Raw genomic sequence first — 25,478 nt, 5'->3', positions numbered from 1 at the left:
ACAAGTTGTCTGTCTCTCTCGCTCTTAGTTCTTTGCTCTTTGGTTTTTGGGCCGGTGTGGCTTGTTGTGTATCAGTACAGTCATCAGCATTGACATCATATGATGTCATGATCGTTAGCTTCACCTGCAAATTCTGTGAAAGCTGCCTCAGTGAAGTCATTTTGTATTTGTTTTAAAGTGTGATTTCTTACTGTACGGTCTTAACCCCAACACCCAAGCCTCAAAATGTGCGCCTTTTAACCATAAAAGGGCCAGAAAATGTCCTGTGAGCAAGTGCTTTTGCCCATTTTCACCACAATAACTTTCTATATCTGGCAGTTATTCAAAATAAAGAAAGGTAAAATGTCTTATTGAGGAAAAAAACACTGTAATTGTACATGAACACCAGATTTTGTGTGTTAAATTTGAAACATGAACAGTTCAACGCATATTTAAAATGACATTTGTTTGAGTCTCAATGACAAAAAAACATGCCAAAAAAGAAGACATTTCTTAAATCTAAACACTTAAATTCAGAATTCCACATGAATTTGTTTCGGTGCCTTTGTTTGATCCTTTTAAAAGGACCTTTTATTGTTTGTCTTATGAGTTTATCTTGTCCTGTTTCAAAGAAACTTCAGTTTAGATCAGCATCTCTCCCCAAAACTTGACTACTGATACTAGACAATCCATGTGTGTGTGCGTGTGGACAACCCTTATCCTAAAATGACCTGCTGAGACAAAAACATCAAGTTCCCGTAAGCTTCCAAATCCTTACTGAAAAACACATCAATCTTATAACTGGGAAAAGGTCATATTACCCTCAGTTTATCTTAATAGTCAAAACATCAGCCCATACACATCCAGTGGATCAAAATGTAAATAAAAAATATGTAAAACACAGGTGACAAAGTGTTGCACTCTCTGTGTGTTCTTATTACAGATTATGTTTTTGCAAATTTATATAAAAAACTACCACCTTGTAATTACACATGCACCGACAGAATAAGATAAAATACGTAACTGACCCTGCAAAATTTAACATTTTACTTTTAAATACAACATTTCTTGCCAGCTGCACCTTGTTCTAAGTAAGACCCCACTCAGAAAGCTATTTTGTTTCCTATAAACTGTGTTTGGAAAGCTGCCACCGCAGTGTTGATGCTGGCTTAACTTGTGTAAGAAACTGTGTCTTTATGCATATTTAAGCTCTATGTCGATGCAGCTGAATAGAAACAAAATAAATCAATGTTTTCTTTAAAAACAAAACCAAAGAAGGTAGAAGGCATAAGGCTGCGATCACGGAAAACATCCAACTCCTCCCACAGTGAATATTATTGAAAGTTTGCAACATCTGTTCAAAACACGACAATGATGCAACGGTTTAATTTTTTCCGTGTTTTGTTTTTCTGTAAAGTGGTGAATATTTAAAAAGCGATTTCATAGTTAAAGAAACTGGATTTACAAGGATTGAAGTTGTCCCAGCATCTTCACATGTAATAGCACTACAGCACGTTTAGTAATTGGCCATGAATACATGAGGAGCCATTACTCATCTTAACACAACTTAATTGTCCCTTTGTCGTACACATTTTGTTTTCTCGTCATCCTGTTTTTATGACTAACAAGCAAATAGGGAACAAAGACACTCAAGGAGAAGGAAAAATGAAAAAGTACTTCAGTACCATGCAACAACAATATTTTATTTTTGTTTTGATGAGGGTTGAACAAAATATAAGCAACTGTTGCTGCTGTTGGTGGTGTTTGTCAGTACTTGGATGTTACGTTAAAGCAAAACGTATAAAAAAGTGTTTCTGACAAATGATAAGCAGCTGGAAAATGTATTATTATTATAATATTGTATTTTATTTTGGCTATTTTTTATTATTATTATTATTATTATTATTATTATTATTATTATATTTATGTATTGTAGTATTTTTACTATTCATGTTCATGACATGATAAAAGGTTAATCTAGGTGTGTTTACAATCAACAAGCGCAGTTGAACATAGGCCTTTAGAGTCTGACACTGAAATGATATTTGCCGTCGTTGAGTACCACGTTGTTAATTATGGATGTGTGTGTGTGATATTTCACAACATAAAGGCCAAATGTGCACTTCACATTTGGGTGTATGTGTGTGTGTGTGTGTATGTGTTTGGTATGAGATAATCTTCAAATGTTGCGCCCACATCGAGATTAGAGAGTGACCCCCAAAAGCTGTCCTGACCTCACATCTGGCCCATAACCATTAAAAAATAAGCAAGATTATGTGGCAACATCAAATGACATACCTTCATTTTACAGAGACCATGATTACAGACAGAAATGACATGCGGCATACGCGGTCCTGCCAATCAGGAATTGGACATACTGCTCAACTCATTTGTGCCAATGTACGGTAATTATCCAGTTATCATTATAAAATGCATATTTACCGAGCTGAGCGCCTCGCCTCTGAACAAGAGACTCGTAGTATTCCTGAACACAGGGGAGGGCGGCCGTGTGTGTTTGTGTGACGGGAGACACAAGGCTCACATACCTGACTTTGCAGGGGTCTTGACAAACATGTGATTATTCCACAGTAATTAGCTTGTTGGGATCCCCTTGGTAAAAAAAAAACAAGGGTGATAATTACGAGGCGACGGTCTTGGGACTGCAGCCTGCTTTTTTTCCAGAGACGTAACTCACCGGGGGATAAGACAATGAGACAGGGACAGGTATAGGGCACGGGAGGAAGACAAGTGGCAAGTGATGAACGCATCCATGCTGTCATAGGAGAGCTTGTAATTGTCATGCAAGGAGGCTAAGCGTTAGACAGGGATTCAGTGATGTGGAATTACACGAATAATACATACATAATACATCACCCTTAAGTGTTGTATTGTTATAACAAACCAACAAAATAATCATGTAAAAAAACACGAAAGAAATAATAAATAAACTCAGTGAACACCCTTCCACTAGTGTTCAAATTCATGACATACAATGTCTCGTAAGCCGTTCGTAGTTTTTTGGTGCTTTGTCTAAATCACAGGGCCAGAGGGTCATTGAGGACATATGAAGATCTATCACAGCCTTGACTAGTGCTGGTTGGACCACTAAAGGCCACCCCTGGACCTTCAGGGCCCCAACTGCTGCGGCTGTTGCCTGGCAACACTTGCTGTAATTAGTCCTGAGATGTAGCGCCTTATGTCAGATGCCCAGTTTTCCACTGCTGGGTCAGACCACAAGAGGAACTCAGCCACACCTACACAGGCTGTGGCTACTCGAGTGAATTCATATTAGAGCTCTAACCACATTGTCAGCATATGAACACAGGAAACTACTTCCCCTAATGGCAGTAAATCTAATTTCCTTGGACTTAGTGAAAGAAAAATTAAGCCACTAGGATTTTATTTTGGTAATTGCTTTTATATTGGTGAAACTGTAATTTCATTTTGGTATCCCTGCAACAAAACACTTATTTACCAATTTGTGACATCTTGGTGGTTGCTTGGCTTTTAGAATTAATATTATTATTATTACAAAGCCAGAAGCCTATTTGCATTTATTTTCTTTCATCTGCTGACACCGAACAATTGCAATTCTTGACGAAGATAAAGTGAGGCAGGAATGTTACAGTATACATATTTAAAGAAAATAAAATATTGCTGCAAGCGTGAAACGTGACAAATGAAGTACTGAGGAACCTAAAGGCCACTTTTGGCAGACTGAGAGAGAGAGAGGGACTGACCCAAACAGCAGTGGCTGAGAAAGAAAATGGGGGGAATTAAATAAAGACAAATTGCAACAGCCATATTGTGGTGAGATTGCATTTACTGATGGCGGAAGAGAGTAACAGCTCTATCTCCAGAGAAACACTTGTATAAATAAATCATGCCGCGTGCACATGGGAGTGGCAGAACTTCTATGTGCAGGATGTTAGGGACTAAAGAGAGGAATGAAGGCAAAGGATTAATGAAATCACTCAGTGATTGCCATGTAGGGCTGACAGAGCCACATAGACCTCACATAATATGTTTCCTGCCACTGTTGAAGATAAAAGTGCCTCATTGTTATTATTAGTAAAGTGGTAATGGTAATAATAATAATAATAATAATAATAATAATAATGATTATTTTCATCGATCTAATTACTAATATATCTAGGTTAATTTCAGTCGATATTTCAGCCCACATCCCTCCCGTTACACGACTGTTCTGTCACACTGTCTGGCTTCTCTGAATTCTAATCTTCTCAACTGGTAACAGTGTATTAAGATGGTATTAAGGTAACTTTTTTAGAGACTTTTAGAAACGTATTGTTAAAGTCTATTAATGCGTAAGACTGTCAGCATGTCACTGATATTACAGTGACATCACTGGATATTTATGAACACAGACAAGCTGGTTTTAATAAAAGAGAAATACTACTTTTGATGCACTTGTTGCACTTTGTTTTACGATAGCAATCACACGACAGAAATACCCGTTTTTAACTGATAGTATCTGCAGACATTTCATTGGATTTTTTCTGTTTTATGTGACTCTTTAGGCCCAAACCTTTGATTAATCTTTTCTATCTTTTCAATCTTTCCTTTGCTATAAGTGTTTTTCAGCCAGCTTCTGTTCCATCGTTATTATTATTATTATTATTTTCATTACACTTTTTATAAGTAGAAACATAACACCAGATGGCCCATACTTTTTTGTCAGAATTGGGATATAGTGAATCATTTAAAAAAAAACAAAATGTTATTTAATAACATTTTTAGAAATGGAGAACAATCTACACTTTAACCAGATGTTTTTGCAGCAGCAATCATTATATTTTTTAGTTTACTCACAAAGCTTGAACGTGTTTGCTTTTTAAAATGTCTGATTTGTTCATCAGCGACGTGCCCACTTTGTTTGACAGCTGTTTCATTCTGGTGGTACAGTTGCTCGCTCTTGGTGGAAACAGCAGAACAGCAGAATTGATGAGAGCTGCGAGCAAACAGAAGCTGTGGTCCACAATAACAATGACTCCACAGAGCAGAGAAGAAAACAATTGCTAAGGGGGAAATTATATATTACTTTATTGTGACTTTTTCATATTACATGTAGTGATTTTAATCTGTTTTATGTGAAAATATCGATTGAACCATTTCAAATCCCTCACAAACAAGTAACTTTTATGTCGGAACTACTTTAGCCTTTAAGATACACAGACATCAAACAGCATTTAGGTGTTTTTTTCCCTCAGTGTCCCCAGGTGGATAACAAGTCACTGGCATGAGCTTGTTTGGTAGTAATTCATGACCTGTGACCCATATTGGTGACCCATAAAACCTCGGCAAAGTACCAGGTCAGTCCTGACTCAATAAATTGTGAGACCAGCCATCAACATCCTCTCCTCAGATCGTGGTGCAATAAAACAGACACAGCTCGTAAACTGAGAGCCGAGGAATATTCTTCCCCCTCTGGTATTTAAACTGTCTTTTTAACGCCAGTCTTGTGTTGTCTTGTGGCATTAAAATATGCAATGAGAGTTTTCATACCTGTTTGTGCAGCGCCACTGTGTTGTTAATTGTCAATGCACTTGCATACATTAATAATGATGCTCTTTTTTATGTAACCAACTGAGTGTGAAATGAACCAACTCCTCTGATTTGAGTCGGCACCATTTCTGTTTTTACAGTACATTAAGCCATCTTGTTTCCTCTCACAGCAAGACAGTGATATCAAAAGATATGTGTAGATGCTATTTTTGTCTCTTTAAAGAGACATTAAACAGATTCCCACGATGTCCGTGAACATTAAGCGTGTGACATGAACATTGTGACCCACATCTCTTTGCAAGTGTTGCTAGATCCGACTGGGGAGTTATGACATTTCCCAATGTGTTCCTTTTCTTCATTTTTTTCTTTAAGCCATGCTGCTGACAGGTCTGCCTCCTCGTTATTTTAAGGCTCTGCGTGCCTCACTTTTTTCCCTCCCCCTTTTCAAAGCCCCACTTTCCGGCAGTATACGTCCTCTGATGTCCTCACAAAGTCCACTCGTCCACTCGTCCACTCGTGTACAGTGACAATGGGCGCTCCATATCTAATAGATTTATGCTGGCTAAACGTTAATAAAGGATGACCCTGGGGTGGCCACCTATTCTGATAAGCACCCTGTCTCCATAATTTACCCCTGAGACTTTCTGAGCATGCTCGCAATTCTATCTAATGCATTACCTTTACATTTTCATTTATATACAGTGTCTCTTCACTTTGATTGATGACCCATTAAAAATGTTCGGGTCAGAAACGGCTTTAATTCATTACTGTGACAGGTGTATGATGTGCAACCTCTGCAGGACTGTTGATTGATTTTCAAGTTAAATCAATATGCTAATACTGAACTACTGGCTATAATGAATATGGAGTAAAAACATTCCTTCAAATCTGCATATGTTATTGTTTCAGCGTTGATGATTTCAGAATCAAATGATAGTTTAACTGTAGCAAAAGCGCGTTGTGTAATAGTAGTGATCTGGGTCGTGTTGCCACACTCATTACATATCCTGTTGTTTTTACTTTGTTTCCATTGTGCTTTCTTCTACCCCCCTATGTTTTTTCCACTAATGACATAGAGTCGGGGGAAGAGAGGAAAACAATGTCCCAGCTATTAAGTTGAACAGTAGAGTGTGTACTGTAATTTAGATGGAGCCGTTCCTGATTGGCTGCGTTGCTCCCTTCCAGTCATCCCCGTTGTCTCCTCCTCCCTGGTGACTAGCCTGTGGTAACAAAGGCACCAGTGTGATTCCAATCCCAAGCTACTTCCCCAAGGAGGTTCATCCTATGAACTACAGTTTCCAATCTGAAGTTGGTGGGGTTTTTTTTACCTTGAGATGAGATTTATCTTATTTACATCCAGTGCAATCCCGAGGGGGGAACTCATAGAAATCTGTGTTACTGCTCCATAACATCATCAACATAACTTTGGGTTAACATCATCAAGCAGCCTCCTGGAGGTATGCATATGCAGCTCCAACTCATTAATTACATGTGTGCTTGATTTAGGCATTTTCTCATTACACACTTGTGTAGAGGTGTTTCAGTAATGAGCATCAGTGGGAAGGATCTGAGTCATGTTGACTAGATTTGATGGTGTACTAATATTTCTTGGATTTTAAAATAATCAGCTAAAAATGAATGTTATCGTTTGCAAAAAAGCCTGGACTTACTGTATGTTCAGTGACATCCATTGCACATGTTTTTTTCTCTAGCTTTCTACAATATCTGCCTGCAGTAGAATGTTGTTATTGCAAATGATCAACATTCAGTGTAGGGCACTGTCAGATTAAGAAAAGACAGTTTCCTACAACAATTAAGACACGTAATTAAAAGTTGTCTTATATATGGGGCACTAGGTTTCTGCTCGGAACCACTTGATAATGTTGATTTGTGAAATCATGCAGCAAACTGAGACATAAACTACCTATGGATTCAATTATTGGAGGTTAATGTTTTGACAGTCCTCTGAAAAGCTGTATTTTTATGTTTTTTTATGATGTGCCAAATTGTAATCAATGATTAAAATAATGGAGTTTTTGATTTTTTTTTCTTTAAATATGCTGTTAATGACCTACATTTTGTCTCACTTTTATTGTGGTAGGTCATCTGTTCAAAAGCGATGCTTTTATTTTGAAAGGGTAACAATACCGGAAGTTAAAAAACGAGAGAAATGTGCCAATTAAGGCTGCAAAACGGAGTCTCGAACACTTTCCGTGGTTTGTTGTAGCGCCTGGCTGACGAGGGCTCAAGGTGAGTATATGTTTTATTTCGTATTGTGTGTGTTTTGAGTTGCTTTTGAGCTCAGTACTTCATGGAGTTTCATGTTCATGTGAATGCTATGCTAGTAGCGTCACGTCATTATCATTATTTCATTAGCACCGTCCAATGTATGATTTATTGGCACAGTTAACTCTTTTACAAGGACACATATAATCTGAAGTTACTGCAGTTGGTTCATATGCACAATTAATTAAGAAACGGTTTTGTTTTACTCATTTTATTGCAACATTCCCATAATAAAGTGTACTAAAATATCAATATAAATATTGTACATTTAGCACTCCAGTAGAATTAGTCTGAAATAGCATTAAAACGGCTAAAGAGGAGTTAATGGGATGTAACCCCTATCCCTATGTTCATGTGAGTAATTTTTTTAATTTATTTAATTTTTGGAATTTTAACCAGCTCTTACGGTGTGTTCAGGATAAATTAAGGGCATGTTAGGAATGAAATAAGTTTTCAGTAAAGCATTCTGAATCATCAGTAAGGGAGCCAGACCGTTATCCAGCCCAGGAAGCTACGCATACCATAAATGTACTCTATTCTACTGTATTTTTAAGAATAGATCAGTGACTGTTTTCCTGAGTCATGTCCACGTCTTTGATTTCTTCCACACTGCAGTGAAAAGCTCTTATCTGCACTGCACCATAACCTTCCCCAGGGTGGTCGCCAAACTAATATCCTCACCTGGGTTTAGTCAAGGATAAAGACCTCTGCTCTCTGACTCTCTTGGTGGCCATGGGTACACAAAAACAGAGCACTATCTCTCTGCCAACTCAACCAATAAATGAGACGGACCATTGTAGTGAAGCTTTTAGCCTGCGTCCTGGGGAGTCTCATAGCCGGTGACATTTCTAAGTGGACAAACAGAGCAAAGCGACACAGGCTTACTTCAGAAAGACTTCAGTTCCTTTTGTAACATTTTGGTTTGTTCCCTAAATGCTTCTGTCCCCACAAAATGCTTACTATGCCATTGTTGCATATAAAGGTTGCTTTGTTTTCAGAAGAGTACATTAGAAATAAAATAAATAGCTTTCCTTGTGACATAATTGTCAAAATAGGTGCACAGGAGCTTTAAACCGAATGCCATGTGTACATTTACACTTAGTCTAATATTAACTCAGTGCCATTGTATTGATCTGAAAAAACTGGCACATATGCGAATGTGATAAAGCATAATTAACAAAAGCAACTGAAATAACCTTAATGTTATTATAACTGCGTCCTTGTGAAAATCTCCAGCATCAAATACCATGTAGCTGATGAAATCTTCCATATTTATTTCTTAAACAAACTTATTTTATTAAGTGATTTCAGTGGATATACTCTATATTTGAAATGAATAGTATTTTTATTTCTCAAGACGGAAATCTGAATATTTACAGACAGAAATGTCACAAAATCAGATTTTCCGATCAGCCTTTGATAACTTTCCTTTATTCTTTCTTGTTTACAAGTAGTAGTAGACATATAATTGGTGTGTTTGGTTGGATTGCACTGTTGCCTCACAACAAGGCCTCGACCTTTCTGTGTGGAATTTGCATGTTCTCCTCTGTGGTTACACAAACTTCTTCCCCCAGTCTCAACACCTGCGGCTGAGGTTAATTGGTTAATTCCTACAGGTGTAGATGCGGTTGTTAGTTGTTAGTTTGTCTGTGTGATAGACAGTCGACCTTCACAAAGTGTATTCCACCTCTTTCCCAGTGTCCCCTGGGATTGGCTTCGGCCCCCATGTGACCCCACAAAAGGACAGGTGGGACAGCTCATAAGGGACATCTTTGTATTCTGAGCCATGTCTGTGTTGATGACATCCTTTTGATTATTTATGATGTTTATCCTTCCTCTTGTGGACTTCCTGTACCCACGGATCACGGGGAAAAAATATGAGGACATTTATGGGAAGTGGACAAGCAAAGTAATAATCTCCTTATGAATAATGAATCTACTTAATGGTCTGGAGTATCGCTATATGTATACGAGATGACTGGAAAGGTAAAGTGGTGGAAACAGGAGACAGGGTTTTCCTAAAGTCTGAGACCTTTTTTCTATTCATGGGCTTAGTGGTCTCAGACATTTGGACCCCACTAAATATCATGTAGAGTGAGTAGACTAGAAGTTGTTTTGTGATTTTGAAAAATTAAAGACTCTTTGAGCCAGGCCTGCCCAACCTGATTGTTGAGTTTTTTTTTATTAAGTTATCATTAGCTACTAATTAGGAGTAAGCTATAATACTATTTTACGTATTAACGAGGGAGGAATTGTGCTGTGAATTGTGAATTTGACATGACTGTTTGCCACATGGATTTGCTGAATAATGCACAGGCAAACCCTCAAAATAAAACTTCCCAGCTCCACTCCCTGCTCTTTGCCCCACTATTGCTTGGAGACTCAGTAACACACTGTACTCTGTGCTGAGAGTTTGTTGCAAAAGAAGGACATTAGTTGAAATCACTTTTGGGACACATTGCATTTTTGTGACCAGTATTAATTTGAAAAACAAGCATGACTGATCTGACTTGTCTTGCAATACTGGAGTCTAATACCTCATCTTGTACTTATGGTGACTGGCCCAATAGTCTTTCTTGCATGGCTGCCCCACAGACTTGTAGCTCCTGATTGATCTGAGATGTTGACAGTCAGTGGTGTTTGATTCTGCTCCTGTTATCTGTAATGTTGCCGAAGCTCTCAATGGGCTGACAAGATTAGAATGCATTACTGTCAGAAAGCACGGTGCCCTGGGGCTGCACCATGCTTGTTGAGTGTTAATGACTCAGACTTTGCCTTGCCAGTGCGGAGCATGTGCTGACAGTCCACCTAGTCACTTGCATTCCAATCAGTCCAGGATGTGGCCAGAAATGCAAAGCATGACAGCCAATTTAAATTGATTGATGGATTTTCAGTGTTAAAATGTTGCTGATATCGACCATATTAGATTTACTCGTGGATAGACTACTGTTGATTTGAGGACTACATTAGATCCAATAAGGGAGGGAAAGAGGTTGTGAGGAGACTAACCATAGTGACCCGACTCTAGCAATGAAGTTACAAAAAAAACATTTTTTAACCCCAACTAAAAATTCAACTAGTGCATGGTGAGTGAAAAAAATGCAAGTTGGGGAATATTATAGCATCTTGGTGAACATTTTTTCATGGCTTTTACTGTAATCTAATTTACAGTCCCTGTGTGCAAATCCATCTGTGCAATTGCTTAACATTTTATTTACATTTTACTAGGTAATATTACGGGAAAAATAAGTCACTCGTCTCCTTAGGATTACCCAGCAGGCTTCCCTTTTAATTTGCTTCCAATTGATTTTATTTTATTAACTATATACTTCCCTGTATACGCAGTAGCTACTATACATACCTCTACAAACTGCACCATATGGTCCATGCCCATGCAGTTTGTGTTGTATTGAATCTAGTCAGATAGCAGCTGAGAAGTCCTTAAGGATCATGAGATGGGGAATTGGATCATTAATGCTAAGATCTTTAATAAGTACCCTTGGGAAAATTAATATCCACTTAATACACAGTGCCAGTGGTTGCTCATTTAATAGGGTGAGTGTGGAATCTTGCTGTTTGTATGCAGGAGAAAGACCTCAACAATCCTACATAATGTTTATCTTCTCAAAAATGTCAGCCCTCTGACCCGTGATTGGCAGATTTGTATGTAACCATTACTCACAAGTGCCCCTTCACGTCTGCGCCATCAACCATTGTGTTTCAGAAATTCTTATATGCTGGCAGCCTTCTGTGTATGAGAAATTCAATATGGTAGATTTTGCTTAGTGCTTTTTTATCGACCCTTGCTTTACATTTGGAGCCTTTGTGTTGGGTTTGCTTTGGTTTCTATGAGTCTGTAAGGCTTAAATTAGACCACACTAGTTTAACACATTAGCTAGTATATACTAAGCACCGTGGATGCTGTTTTGACTTGTGTAGTCTCTGAAAAAGGTTCTCCTCATTACAATATCGTTGGACTTGGCCGTAAGTATAACAGATATGTCTAGTGTTGCCATGGCTACAGCCTTTTTCTGTGAGTGACCCAAATTAGTTTGCCAAATACACATCAACACCACATTTCCCTGACTGGTTGGAAGAGAAAATGAGAAGCAAAATGCGTACAATAGAATTAATTGAGGCAAAGAAGAAATGCTATTATGCTGACTGCTGACTATGTTTCCCTTTTACTTGATATTTTGCACAGGGCAAAAAAGTTTCCTTTTAAGATGAGCATTTTAGAAAATAGTGTCTTAGTAAAATAAAACAAAAATGCAGAGCTGTGACCTAGGCCGTTGGAAATAATGAAAATTATACAAATTGATATTTTTTCAATAATACGCAGCACACAAATCACTCCATTTACATCGCTAAACCAACATAAATCTCGTAGGCCAATGTTACACCTGATATTGGTTCATGATTTACCAGAGAAAAGGGAATAAAAAAAAAAAACTTAATATGACAAAGTACATCGTATTCTTTGGTATTTTTATTCCTGTTCTCGTCAAATTGTATATCTGTGTGCAAGCTCTGCTATAAAAATTAATTACACCAAACATGATTAACAACATGATTAACAACAAACAACAACTGCTATTGTCTTGAAGCTTATGCCATACTTTAGTATGCATCTCAGATCCAGCTGTCTTCTTGGATTATTATTCAACCTGATATCTTGATGTGATTATAGGATAATTTACATCCTTGTAATTAGGCAGGGAAATTAAATCCAAAGTACAACAGTGAAATCGTCAAAGCTTTTTTCACCACCAAATGTCACGTTCATTAAAAGGATGTTTTTCTGTTTTCCGTGCAAGGAGACACGACTTATGATTTTATCTTAAGGCTTAAAAAGCACTTTCTTATGCTGTAATTAGCTTTTCCCTTGGTTTTAGTTTACAGAAAAGCTCATTTGAACCCTCCTATGTTTTAAGACACTATCTAATGAAACACTTGTAATTAGTGTTCATTTTGAAACTAATTGCAAATTGCTCTGAGAACACAAGTATTCTAACCAACAGCCATACAGTAGAACCACACTCTGCAGCGCACAAACATTATAGTAATTTCCAAACACACAACAAAAAAACAAATGACATGTTTTGATACACAAACTTTAAATTATTACCTGAATCCCCACCACTCTGCATGTGCCGGATTTTTCACCATATTATTTTCAGGCTGAAGTTGAGTTGTGATGTTCACTGCAGTCTTGGTTGAACTCGTCTCAGTGACCGGACTCATGAACCTGTGAGCGGCCATAAACCTCTGCAGTTTTGCACAACAACATCCTCGCCATGGTGTTCGGCTTAACATTGAATTGAGGTAGCCTCAGTGTGCAGTGTTTCATGGTCCTCTGCTATGTGCGGCTCCCTAGTCAGAGTCATCCCGTAAGTGAAGTCAGGTTGAGGTAATGAGTGGATTATAGTTATTACTGTATGGTACCAGGAAAAAAAGCCTGTTGCTTTTTACTCCCTAAGCAGAAGGAAGTGTACCCATCACTGGACTCACAACAGGACCGCAGATCAGATGGCGGTGAGGAGGAAACATGGAGACTTCTGTGGAGTATCAAACCCCTGAGAAGGAAAACAATATTTTGCCTGTCATGAGATTTTAAGCGATAAAAGGACACATTTAGAGACCTTAAAATAAGTATTACAAGTATAAGTGCAGACATGCAAAAGCTGTTGAAAAAACAGGTCAGGGAGGTAAAATCGTCACATGTGAACCTGTACGTTATAGAAATAGAATTTTTTAGCGCCCACATTTCTTTACTTTTTTTTCTTTTTCCTCTTCCTTTCTTATTTTATTCTGCATCTTTCTTTGATCCTGTATGATTCTTCGGGCAGATGAGAGTATTCTTCTCTTATGTATTTGTTTGTCTTTACAAGTTGTGCAGAGCTTGATGTAAGAATCTCCTGCATTTCAATTATTTAATATAATTATCCAAAAGGATGCTTGATATGTGTACCTGATCTGATATAAAAACCTTAAATGAAGTACATAAAAAAACAAAAAACATTTTACCTTCATTAATCACCATGTTTTATTATACAGTCACTTGCACTACTGACCTGCCCGCCCTCAACTGAATCTCTCCATTTCAGTCAGGGCAGGCAAAGTAAAAAGGAGAAAAGGCAAGATTTATTGCGAGTGATATTACTAAAGAACCCACAGTTTAGTCGTAATCAGTGGTCTCTAAGTCTTCTCTAAGTGGTCTTGCGCTTCATGAAAATTGTTCATTTGCATCTTTAATTTATTTGTTCTATTTGCCTCCAGGCTAAGGATATTGGACACTGAAATAAACTCAATGTATCTAAATTTACACTTCTGAAAACAAAAACTAAATCATTTATTAGAAAAGAACAGGTTGTCCACACTATATACTCCGTCTTGATGCTGCTCAGTTTCAGTGACATCTCAGCTGGTTAACTGATACGGTGGTCTAGCTAAAGATAATTAAAGTAACAAATCTAATATTAGCAATATAGACCCCTGACAACTAGATGCTACCTAGAAAATAAGACAGCAGCAGGTCCCATTATGATATCAATATTGCTGTAAGGATATGGTTTCAGCTTTCACCTTGCTCTGACATTGAGTTTGTACAGTGTGTTGTCGCCGCAGAACAGTTTAAATGTTTCTTTTGAATGACCTTGTTGGTTGTATATGTAGTGTATATAGTATATAAGGGAAGAAACAAATAGAATACGTGCATGTCACAGGACACTTGTGACTGGACAGCTGTTGAAAGACACAATTATGTAAGAGATGAAGGTGACATTTGTCCTGCGGGGTAGCAGCGGGGTAGCAGCAGTGAAGAGAGAAGAGACAATTTCTTAATTCTCCGGAGACGGATGTGACGGTGTGTTCTAGATTATTTTTATTTATTTGTGACTATAATATTGGTATGATACATTTGAATGCCATTTCTCTACAGAAATTGCTTTACCGTTACATAGAGGTGAACATTTATATTTTCGAATAGTACTGCATTTGAATTGCCGCGGCGCCTGATGTAGTCGTAAACTGTTATTTGCTCCAAAGTCTATTTGCTCCTTTCTGGAGCAACACACTGAGCAAACAGCGACAGCAGCTTCTTTAGGTGTGACAGCAGAGGCCAAATGGTTTGATGAAGCAGTTTGACAGCAGGTAAAAGCCATTCACATTCCTCTGCTAAGACCACGTCTACCAAGGTCTCATAATAATTTCTTTTTTTTTAATCTCCCTGCTTCTCCCTCTCTAGGGGTCGCCACAGCAGATGATCCTTATATTGAATTTGGCAGTTATTTTTTTCTTACACCGGATGCCTTTCCTCATGCAGTTTATTTATTTTTTTGTGTTTGTGACCGGCCCCCATGGCCAAGCTCAGTTTAACAATTAACAATGGGCAATGGGGATTGGGTAACTTGCTCTGGGGTACCCCAGTCTTTGGCCAGGTAGGGACTCAAACCGGCAACCCTCCAGTTACAAGCCTTCTCTGTCCGCTTGGCCACAGCGTATCCCCCATCTCACAATCAAAAACAAAAAGTGTGGTTTTCCACACCAAGTTGTACTCTTGCAGATGTAACTGTAATTTATTGTACACAAAGACGTGTAGTTTATTTCCTGGAAAATGAGGAACATGTCACAATATTATGAAAAATGAAACTTGCTTTTTAGCATGACCTCTTTAAGAAAAGTTAACAATGTGTGCAGGCAAAGTTGATAACATGCCAACGAGTTCAATTGCTCTTTAGATTTTTTTTTTTTTTTCAGGGAATAAGGTTATGAAATATAAAATACTTTTCTAGTCTGTTATACACAATGTGAGTTATAACCTTCTTCTGTTTAAACCAATTAACTCCAATGAACTTTTTAACAATAACTCTATAGCAACATCCCTGTGACGTCAACTGGCATTTTCCCTTGTTTAGCATAGGAATGGTTGGTCTGAATTCTCTAGCTGTTGTTTGGTAATATTTAACACATTTGTACATTCAAGGTTCTTATGTGAGGCTAACAGCATCAGGAGTATAGCTACGTAAGGAATGTTACATCCATTAAAGGTGGCCCTGGGAGGTTGCACCCTGCGGAACACTGCAGTTCTGTGAGCAGCAGCAGCAACGTTAGCTGTTTTAAAGCATTCAAAACATGCTGCGTTGAGTAATGTTTGTCTGTAGACTGTTGTATTTGTAACTCTTTTGTGAGGTGGAGGTGAGGTGAATACCCCATGTACTCACAACTATGTTTTTACATGATACAAGTTGCTGCATTTTTGCTCAATTTTGCCATTTTAAAGATGAGTTAGAATACACAAAATATAGATATCGATAGTGGCAAAGTTTGCACTTTTTCGGTATTGACTACCAAGGAACCAATTCAGTGTTAGTTCTCAATGTCCATCACTCGTAGAGCATAGATACCCTATGTGAGCCCGATGGGCCCTAATAAGCAGTTGTTTGAATGAATGAATGAATACATTTTATTTTGTTTTGTTTTGTTCTTACATACGTTTCCCAAAATCAACAAAACAACAGCATACAATAACACTTTATTCATTAGTTGTCCTGTCTACTGTGTGTTGACGTGCATATTCAATCTGTCACAGAAGGAAAGATACTCTGATTCTGATGAACATGAAAGGGATAACCAGTGGCTTTTGCTGAAGAAAAGTTGCTATAAAAGCATATCTTGCTCAGCAAACATCTTAATTAACGGCAAAGAAAGTCAGGCTCTTATAAAAAATAATGATTGCATTTACAATAGGAGCTGTTTCACTTTTGTTTATCTTCCATACCCTTTTTTTTTATTATTATTATGAACACATTGTGATTTGGAGATGAATAGATGTTGCTAAGAGATAAAGTAGACAACTGGCTTTGCTGTTTTTCTGTTTGCAAAAAGATAAAAAAACAGAGTGAAACAAAATATTATTTTTTTTTAAACTAAATTGTCATTGTTATCTCCCCATAAATCTGTAGCATTTTTCATCATCATCTCCATCATCATCTTAATAAGGATTCTCGATGTGCACCAATCTCATTACATTGTACACTTTATTGAAAGCTGCGCTGACATAATTGCACCTTTTCAAAACATTTCACAACATTACATTTTTCTCTAACAGCACAAGTTTTCATATAGTTGTTGCTATTATTTTAACACCATGGCAACATACTGTACAGCACAGGGTAAAACTGACCTTGTCATATTGTATAGCTGCAAGACAATCGCAGCAATGATATTTTTATTGCAAGTGTCATCCACCTCAGAGAAATAGCTGCAGGAATCTTCTCATTTGAGTTACTTGCCTTTACCTGATTTGCATTTTCCCACTCACCCACCTTGGCTTCCTTCTTTTGTAACCTCCTCTCCAGGTGTCACTTTTACATTGCAGTGAGTGTTTTCTCTTTTGCCCACTGGCATAATGAATCATATGGCATAGCAGTCTTTGGCAGGCCCTTGTCTCCTCTCTGCTGCGTGAAGAGCCATGTCAGATTGATGTACCAGTCACAGAGAGACTCCTTCGCATTGTGATTACAGCAGCCAAGCGTCCATCCCGAGTACGGGGGGGGGGACAAGGACGTAAATAGCAAAGGTGATGCGACAGTCATACAAGCTTTGTCACAGGGCTTGAGCGTGTTTGTGCCCCCAGCTATGTTTCCTGATGTCAAGCCACTCATTAAGTTCAAACCCATTCCCCTTGAACACAGCACGCTCCCAGCCATCTTTTTAATTAGTTTATTTAGCCTTCCTTTTGACTCAAAGATGAAGCTGCCCTCCTCGAGCACTTGGATATCCGTACTTTACTTAACACTGCAGGGGCTGTGGCTATTGGCAGGATTTCAAATGACAAGCCTAACTACAAAGGTGACTCAGGGATTTAGTCACACTGTACGCTAGCAGTGATGCCCTAATTGTCCCTATATGTTTGCCGCGTAGCTGGACAGAGATCCAAATGAATTCTAGAGGAAAAAAAAGAAGATAACTTTGCATAATAAGTGGCACAATAATTACACATTTGATAATTTAATCATATTTGGAGAAGGCAAGTGAGGCTTGAGATCTCAGAATGTTTGCCAACCAATTAGCTTAATGATGGTACAGTATGCAAGGTACTTTTCCCCCCTGATTTATAATTGTATTTGCCTCCTCGAGCAGTTTTTCTCCAGTACTGGCGTAACTAATGTGCTGCTCAATAACTTTCCTTTGACACCCTTGTCAGCTACTGAGCTATTGTAAAGGTACACAATGTCATGTTTAGAGTTATGGCTGCTCTTGTTTATTATCACACCAGTGCCCTATTGTACCCAAACTCAACAGTCCAGTCCAGGGTGTGTGTGTAAATTCTGCTGCGGTTGCTTTTTGCCTCTGAATAGGACACCTCAAGGAAAGACACCCTATGGATTTTTCCCCTGAACAAACAAAAGTTGTTTACATTAAATTTTTCTTAAGGCTGTAGTTAACATGCATTCAAGTGAATTCCTTTCCTTGTGAATAATTCACAGCGCCAAATGTCGATGTTTTTTTAAAGTTACAGCATTTTTGCTCACCGGGAGTCTTCTTCTTATTTTTTTGACTTTGTTGACACATTCCATTTCTTGTTGTTCTCTGGAGGAGGAAAGTGTGTTTCTGGATGTGTGATATTGTGTGTGCACGCTGTGTGTCATACAAGCATGCATAGTGCAACTTGTATTCAAAAACTCAACAGGCTACCTTTAATCAGAAATTCCTGTGTAATCAATCTAATTGCATGCTTTTTATTCATGCTGTCAATATTGTCAGTATATTTTTCATTTCACTGAAAGACCTGGCATGGTATTTGTGCAGTAAATTAGTGCGTCCTGCATGAAAACAAATGTTGGAATGACAAAAGAAAGACAAAAGAGTGTGTAAAAAAAAAAATTGATAAAACATAAATGTGATTTTCTATTATTATAATTAAAACAGTTTTAACCTCTTTTCCAAAATAGTGTTATATATATACAGTATATATTAGGGATGGTAAAACAAAAACATAATTGTGTAAAAATAATAGTGCAGAATTTAGGCTTATACCAACATCGTACTAATGCAAGTTAAAGAGCAGTGTCGAGATCTTACACTGACAAATATTCTGTTAAGTTACCAGAAAACACTGGCCAGACCAGAGCAGGACCCCATGACTCCTTGTGGAAGTAGCAAATTATTATATCACCCACACGCTAATTAAAATATGCATCAATAAAAATGTGTAAATACATTGTGTCACATTCAGGATGCTGCTGCGTTCTGACAGACAAGACGGGACAGGCCAGCCAGGGGCAGGAGGGTGCTATGGAGGAGTAGGTGTGCATACTCCACCCTCCTGCCTCCCACTGACAGTAACACGCTGAGATGGCACTTTCCAATCACAGACAGGGATACAGAGTGCAAATCCGCTCTCTATCTCAGCTGGCAAGGGTTCCTCTATATCTGTCTGTCACTCTTGTCTACATGCAATCTGCCTTTATTTATTCATAAAGGCCCCTCACTCTTTATTCATTGCAGCCGTTTTGTTTGAAATGTTATTTGTGAGACTGCGGCGTGCTGTCACATACTAACCCTAACCTCATCCTAACCATGCAGCATGTATTTACCTTAAAATTTAATCTCAAAAGTCCCCACAACATGAGTAATACCTGGAACACACAGATACCTAAAAGCAGAACCACACACAGATACCTAGTAGCTTTAAGATTAAATATCAGCTTTGGCACATTCTGAAATTATTGTGTGTGTGGTAAGAAAATTATGAGATGCAGGGTGATGGAAGGAAAGTGATAAATAAATAGCAAAAAGGGAATCGTCTCAGGTCTTACCAGGGTTTGAGTACCTTCTATCATTATTCAGCAGAGAGGAAAAATAGCTCACCAATTTAAAAGCCCTGTTTATGGGTTTCCATCAAATTTATGGCTTCATTTACTAGTTGCAATTGAGGTCTGCGACAAGCTATAAGGGAGCATGACCAGACGGAGGGCCACGTGGAAGCTGTCCTCGGTATGCATCGCAAGACAGGCTGTAAAAATGAGCAAACTCCCATATAAAGAATTAAATCAGATTATGTTGCAATCATAAATTCTTGTTGTTTTTTTTTTACTCTCTGTTTTTAATAGACTTGCCACAAGAAATCGTAAGGATTTTACTATTTCCAGGTGCATTTACTACACTGTATTTCACTCTGATGAGGTGTCATGATTGGTGATGTACTAGTATTAGATAGCCACTGGTTGCGAGGCATGGCACATTGTTTTACAGTTCAATTTCACCCCGTCAGCAGCCCTTTGATATCACAGCTGTTTGTTTTATCCATGAGAAAGATCCTTGGCCTTGTATGACATGAGTCCATATTTTCTCAGAAATCCCTGGCCCTGCTTGAGGCTGTCAGCACACAGTTGGGAATGGGATACACTCTCAACTATGATACTGTCCAGTTGGGTGCGGTGGCTCCTTTCTCCCGAGCCGTCTGCAGTTGTCTTGGGCCGTTCTCCCTCCCTCGGCCCACGTACATCCATCCTGTTTTTATAGCTGCTGGCGTGCACCCCCCTGTCTCTCAGCACTGCTGGCTGTCCTGACAGTGAGCTGTAGTCAGCAAGGCTGATGAGATGGACTACATGCTAAGCTGTGAGGGGATTGAGGGAGCCGAGGCCAAGGCTAACCCAGGTGACCTTGCAGTGCACAGGCAGCATTCGCTTGAATGAGGGAGACAGGACGGAGACACACTGTACATCACGATTGTGATGATTAGTCCCTCAGTATAATACAATTTACATGACACTAAACAATAATCACCAAATTTGAAGCACTTTTGTTATGAGACAATGGTAGGCATAATTTTTCACTCTTTCTTTTTAGTATCTACTGCTGTTTTTCTCAAATCCAAGTTATTATTTTTTGCTTTCTCACCAGTGACTGAGTCACTGCTGTGATTAATGAAGTTCCTCCCCGTGGCACAACATCATAGAGTACATCTCTTTCTCCAGGGCTCGGGGAGAGGCTTGAGCACCTACTACATGTATGAATACATTCTCTATCACCAACATTAATCTGCTCTGTAATTAGACACCACTTTCACAGCAGACTGTGTTATATGAGCAGGTGCATAATGGAAAGATGGACCTGCCAAAGCTTCATATTCAGTGCTGTAATTTAATTACGTGGCTGTGTAAAGGAGCAGTGGTGGCCACTCACAGGTAACTACACATATCATATTGTGTTATTCTTTTATAATAAGTAAAAGTATGGGCTCGAGGATCGATGAGTGTCTCCCGAGAGATCAGTTACTGCCTTTGCTGACAATGACTTTGGCACCGACAGCACGTCAGTGCTCTTCATGGGTTTCCTGACATCTCTTCTTTTTCAACACCTTGGAGTTGACATGTATTGTTTTGAATAACATTCATCTTTAGTCAGATTGACATAAGATTTGGGAACTTTGCAGGACAAATTGTGATCACTGATCACCTGACTTGTCTTTGCAGTTGTTGAGTAAATAGCACAGCATTCATGGACTGCATACATTATCACTCATTTTAAAGCACCACCGTGCCGTAGTGCAGCTTCACACACAGTCAATGACTCTTGTTATATGATACAGATTTGGTCACTATATATTATCATATAGTGCAAAATAATGAATATTCAGTCCCTGAATATAAATGGAAACTACTGTGGTATTCGTATCCAAACTATCCAAACTTACTGCATTTATAAAACCTCACTGATTCCCACAGGTGTAGGCACAAACTAATGTCTTGTAAGAGAGTAGTGTTGTAATGGCAAAAATGTGTTGGATAAGCATCCCGGGGAGAAACAGTGAAATATTTATCACCCCAGTCTCTCACATTGCACGTTTGATGTTGCTGAGAGGCATTATCATCCTTCCTGTAGACCAGCTGCTGAACTGACCAACTCTTGCCCCATTTCAATTAATGTCTGGCAGGGATGTGTCCACAAGGCCCATTCAAAGAAGGCAGGACTATTAGATTTATGGTAAGAGACGCAATATGACTCTTCCATAAGTGCTGAAATGCATTTTGAATTATCTGGGTGTCTTTTAAAAGCCATTTCTTTTTAAAACTTTACTATCTGTCTGAGAGCCACTCCTGGTACTCTATCTTAAGAGACTATTTAAGCTGCCCTGTAAATGTTAATTAGAGAGGAATGGGCTTCAGCCGGTTTGCAATTCAGTAGGGCATGTCTGTGAATCCCTCCAAATTGTCCTTTATAGTTGGCCACAATACATTGCAAACTCCCTCCTTTTGCAGTGGAATGAATCAAGATAATGGGGAACTGTAGATCTAGGCTGTCAACTCTGGCGCTATATTTATGGCTTAAGAGCCATTAGACATTGGTTAGGTGTCAGTCCTGCCTGACAGACTGCTGCCCTGGGGTCACAGAAGAGGGACAGTCTTGGATTCCAAAAAAAAAAGGATCTGCAAAGTGGCAACAATGAGAGTAGAGCTTCAGCGAGTGACTTATTGCCTCTAGTATGCATCCCTTGGCTATCTAAATTTGTTGAAGCTGCTTGGCTATTTTAATCTCTGTAAGCATTGTAGTAAATGAGGGCAGACATCAGTGTGGATTGCCTCTCTAACGGTGCAGCACTGATAGCTGCTGGTGTGGGTCATTTGGAAGTGAAGTCATGCCCTTCATCATGCCTGAGTGCCAACCCATCATGCCCCCCTGTGATTACTGCTACTGCTGTTTGCCTGAGGTTCCTAGGGAGAGACAGTCATCAACACTTAAACGGTTTGTCTCTGTCTATGAGAAGCAGGAACACAGTTTTCAGTTTTGCCCTGGAAATGTATTCTGTTGGCATTTGCTATCAGACCATATAAGTATTCACAGTAAAGTGAGGAGATACAGATGCTGTCTGGCAGAAGAGGTAAAAGAGAGTCTTAGGTTTTGTAGTGTCACGTCCTCATGCAGGACTGGTTTTTCAACATTTTTCAAGGTAAGGTAAAAGCATTGAGGATATTTTTTTTTTATAATAACTGGATCAAGGGCCTTTTTACAATGTGAATATGGTTTGATTTGTTTTGAGCTCTCCCAGGTGAACAAAAACTCAAAACTAAAAACAGAACCAAATTATGTCATCGCTGTATTTATATTTTCTATGTCCGTCTTTACTGTTTTCACAAGCAACGCCAGACCACGGGTGCCTGTAGTGAATCCCTGGTAATGAACAGAAGCCATGCCACATCCAAACACCTTCTAATCCATCACTGGCCTTGGTGCAGCACAGACCCTGGAAGCCAGGCCAAACCCTGCACAGATGACAGAGATGTTAGATGTAAAAATATTGCACACAAATCAGAGGTGAAGGTTGCACTTTGTGCTTGTTTCTGTATTCTCCCCCACTGAAATGTGGTAAGAATGCAACACAGCTAATCTGCCTTCTAGGCTATGCAGGGGTTTACTGACAGTTAAAGGTAGTAAATAACTTGATGCATTGATTAGCTGCCCCTGTATCTCATCCATCTCTGACAACGGTTTATTGGGAAGCGATCGATATACTTCAACATGCATCACTCACGTACTGTAACTAGTAAACCATTCAGTCAGATGGACAAAACAACATATTTGTCTTCATGCTAAGTATAATGGTCTTTGTTGTCCATCTTCTTGTCTGCTTTTCTTTCTTAGTATGATTAAACCTCAACCTGCTTCCCCCTCTACCAGTCCACAGACCCTTCAGACTACAAACACTCTGGGATTTGCAGACCAGTGAGACAGTGCCAGGCAGCATCCAGGGATTAATGCACTGTGATGGTTCTCGGTGCATGGCACTAGTATGGCCGAGTGAACATCATGTTGAAGTGTAGTGAGGCTAAACTCTTCTTTAAAGCACAGGCCACAGATTGGCCTTCTCGCATGGTAGCACAAGGGGGGGGGGGGGGGGGGGGGGGGGGGATACGATTGTGAGTAAACAATGCAAACGACAGGCAGGGGGTTAAGCTGCTAGTGTTTTGGTGCTCAGAAACACCTCTGAGCCAAGAGATGGTTATAGGCTACTTGAGCAAACTTAACTAAGTTTGTCTTCAAGGGCAGTGTGGAGATACAGAACGGTGCAACAGCAAAATGTCAGAGGGAGGTGGGTGTTATTTGGCAGGAAAACTCTCTATTTGATCCCCGTGGCCCGGCTCCATCTGGCTATACACTGACCATGTTAGTGGATGACTGCCACTGCCTCATGGCAGCACAACACTGGCTCATCTACAGTATAATAGTTGAGGATATCTTATCTTTTAGTCAATCGGCTCTGTCTTAGTAAACATATGGTGTATTAGCATAGCTCACATACTGTGCCAAGATTAGCTGTTTAGCTCCAACCCACCATGGCAGATAAGGATTGTTATTAAAAAAAAAAAAAAAAAAAAGCCACAACAGCATGTGCAGATGAATAACCCAGCCATCAGTAATTCATGCACAACATGCGGATCAAAACATGTGGAATTCAGATTGTCACAGGGTGATGATAAAATAAGTATCTGAGATTTAATGTTTATCAATATGCAGAAAAATTTAACATTTTAGGTATATTTGTACCACCATTGTCACTTAAGACTAAGGCTGCAGCAATTTTGACTTAATCAAAAGGTGCAATTTATTGCCTGTGAGTTTGCCTTTTTTTTGTTTAGAGCATGAATGTTTTAAAAAAATTCAATTATACCCCCCCCCCCTCCCCCCCAATGATTTTAGAACAATGGAAAATTGTTATTTTGATCGACATCTTTTAGATATTTTCCATTCCCACAAAATAAGTTATTCATTCATTCTCTACCTCTTACCCTCTGATGGTCACGGAGGAAGCGGGCGCCAATCCCAGTTGACATCCTGGAAAATCACCTATTATAGCCAACATGCAGAGATAAACAAACATTCACACCTTCAATTTAGAGTCTCCAGTGACGAAACTCACACCAGCCTACATTTCTTTAAAATGTAGACAAAGGCAAAAACCCACACAGACACACACACACACACAGAAACGTAGAGAACAATCTTCACACATTGCTCGGTCCCTTCTTTGTGTGTATTTTAGACACAATTGTTTGCTATCACCCCATATTTTACTGAAGAAAAGTTGTACACACAAGTTGCTAACTGATTTACTTTGCTGCGGGTGTTCAACCTCCTGCATCCCCTGTGTTAAGGTGACGTGCCACGCTGATTACGTTAATGAGCAGCGCCAATTGCTCGCAGCCATCCCATAATGAAATTTGATCGTGGCAGAACAGACCGGAGAGCTTTGGCAGAACATTGAGGCATATGGAGGAAACAGACGTGATTGTCATGGCAGGTGGTTAGATGCAGCAGAAAGGTAAAAGGCTCATTCACCCTGGGCTATGGCCCTGATAGAGAATGCTAGTGAAGGACTCCTCACAAAAGTAACACACAAAACATGATCCTTCCATTGTGCTGCGCTCTTCTCAGATTTTGCCAGACAGCTGACTTATCTGTAGGTTTGTTATTATCCCCCAAACCATTTAAGCAGCCTGAATTATACATCAATAATATTCTTTTTCACTTCTAGTCTTTGGTGATAACAGCGGGATAAGTGTATTAAACGGCACCCTCGCTATTATACATGTGGCCCACAGTGGTCGCGTTTTATGTAGAATAGGGAAGTAACAGTTTAAAACGGGACAAATATGAATAACAATCTACATCGCCCCTTGTCT

At 39.1% G+C, this 25,478-nt stretch overlaps 1 protein-coding gene across 31 annotated transcripts in view; it reads left to right on the top strand.

Annotated features, from left to right (window-relative positions):
* LOC131473667 (neurexin-1a) overlaps nucleotides 1-25,478 on the top strand; it is a 218,391-nt gene that overhangs the window by 34,645 nt on the left and 158,268 nt on the right. Inside the window, exon 1 of one of the 31 annotated variants that reach the window (XM_058651090.1) lies at nucleotides 7,655-7,755. The exons of the other annotated variants lie outside the window; for them this stretch is intronic. The gene's annotated coding sequence lies outside the window, so the exon portion shown is untranslated. Of the gene's footprint in view, nucleotides 1-7,654; nucleotides 7,756-25,478 lie in introns of those variants that run through there. 31 annotated transcript variants of the gene reach the window in all.

The sequence above is a fragment of the Solea solea genome, chromosome 15 (assembly GCF_958295425.1).
Source record: "Solea solea chromosome 15, fSolSol10.1, whole genome shotgun sequence".
Lineage (NCBI taxonomy): Eukaryota > Metazoa > Chordata > Actinopteri > Pleuronectiformes > Soleidae > Solea > Solea solea.
The sequence above is the reverse complement of the archived record's forward strand: the minus strand, read 5'-3'. Positions and strand labels throughout refer to the sequence as shown.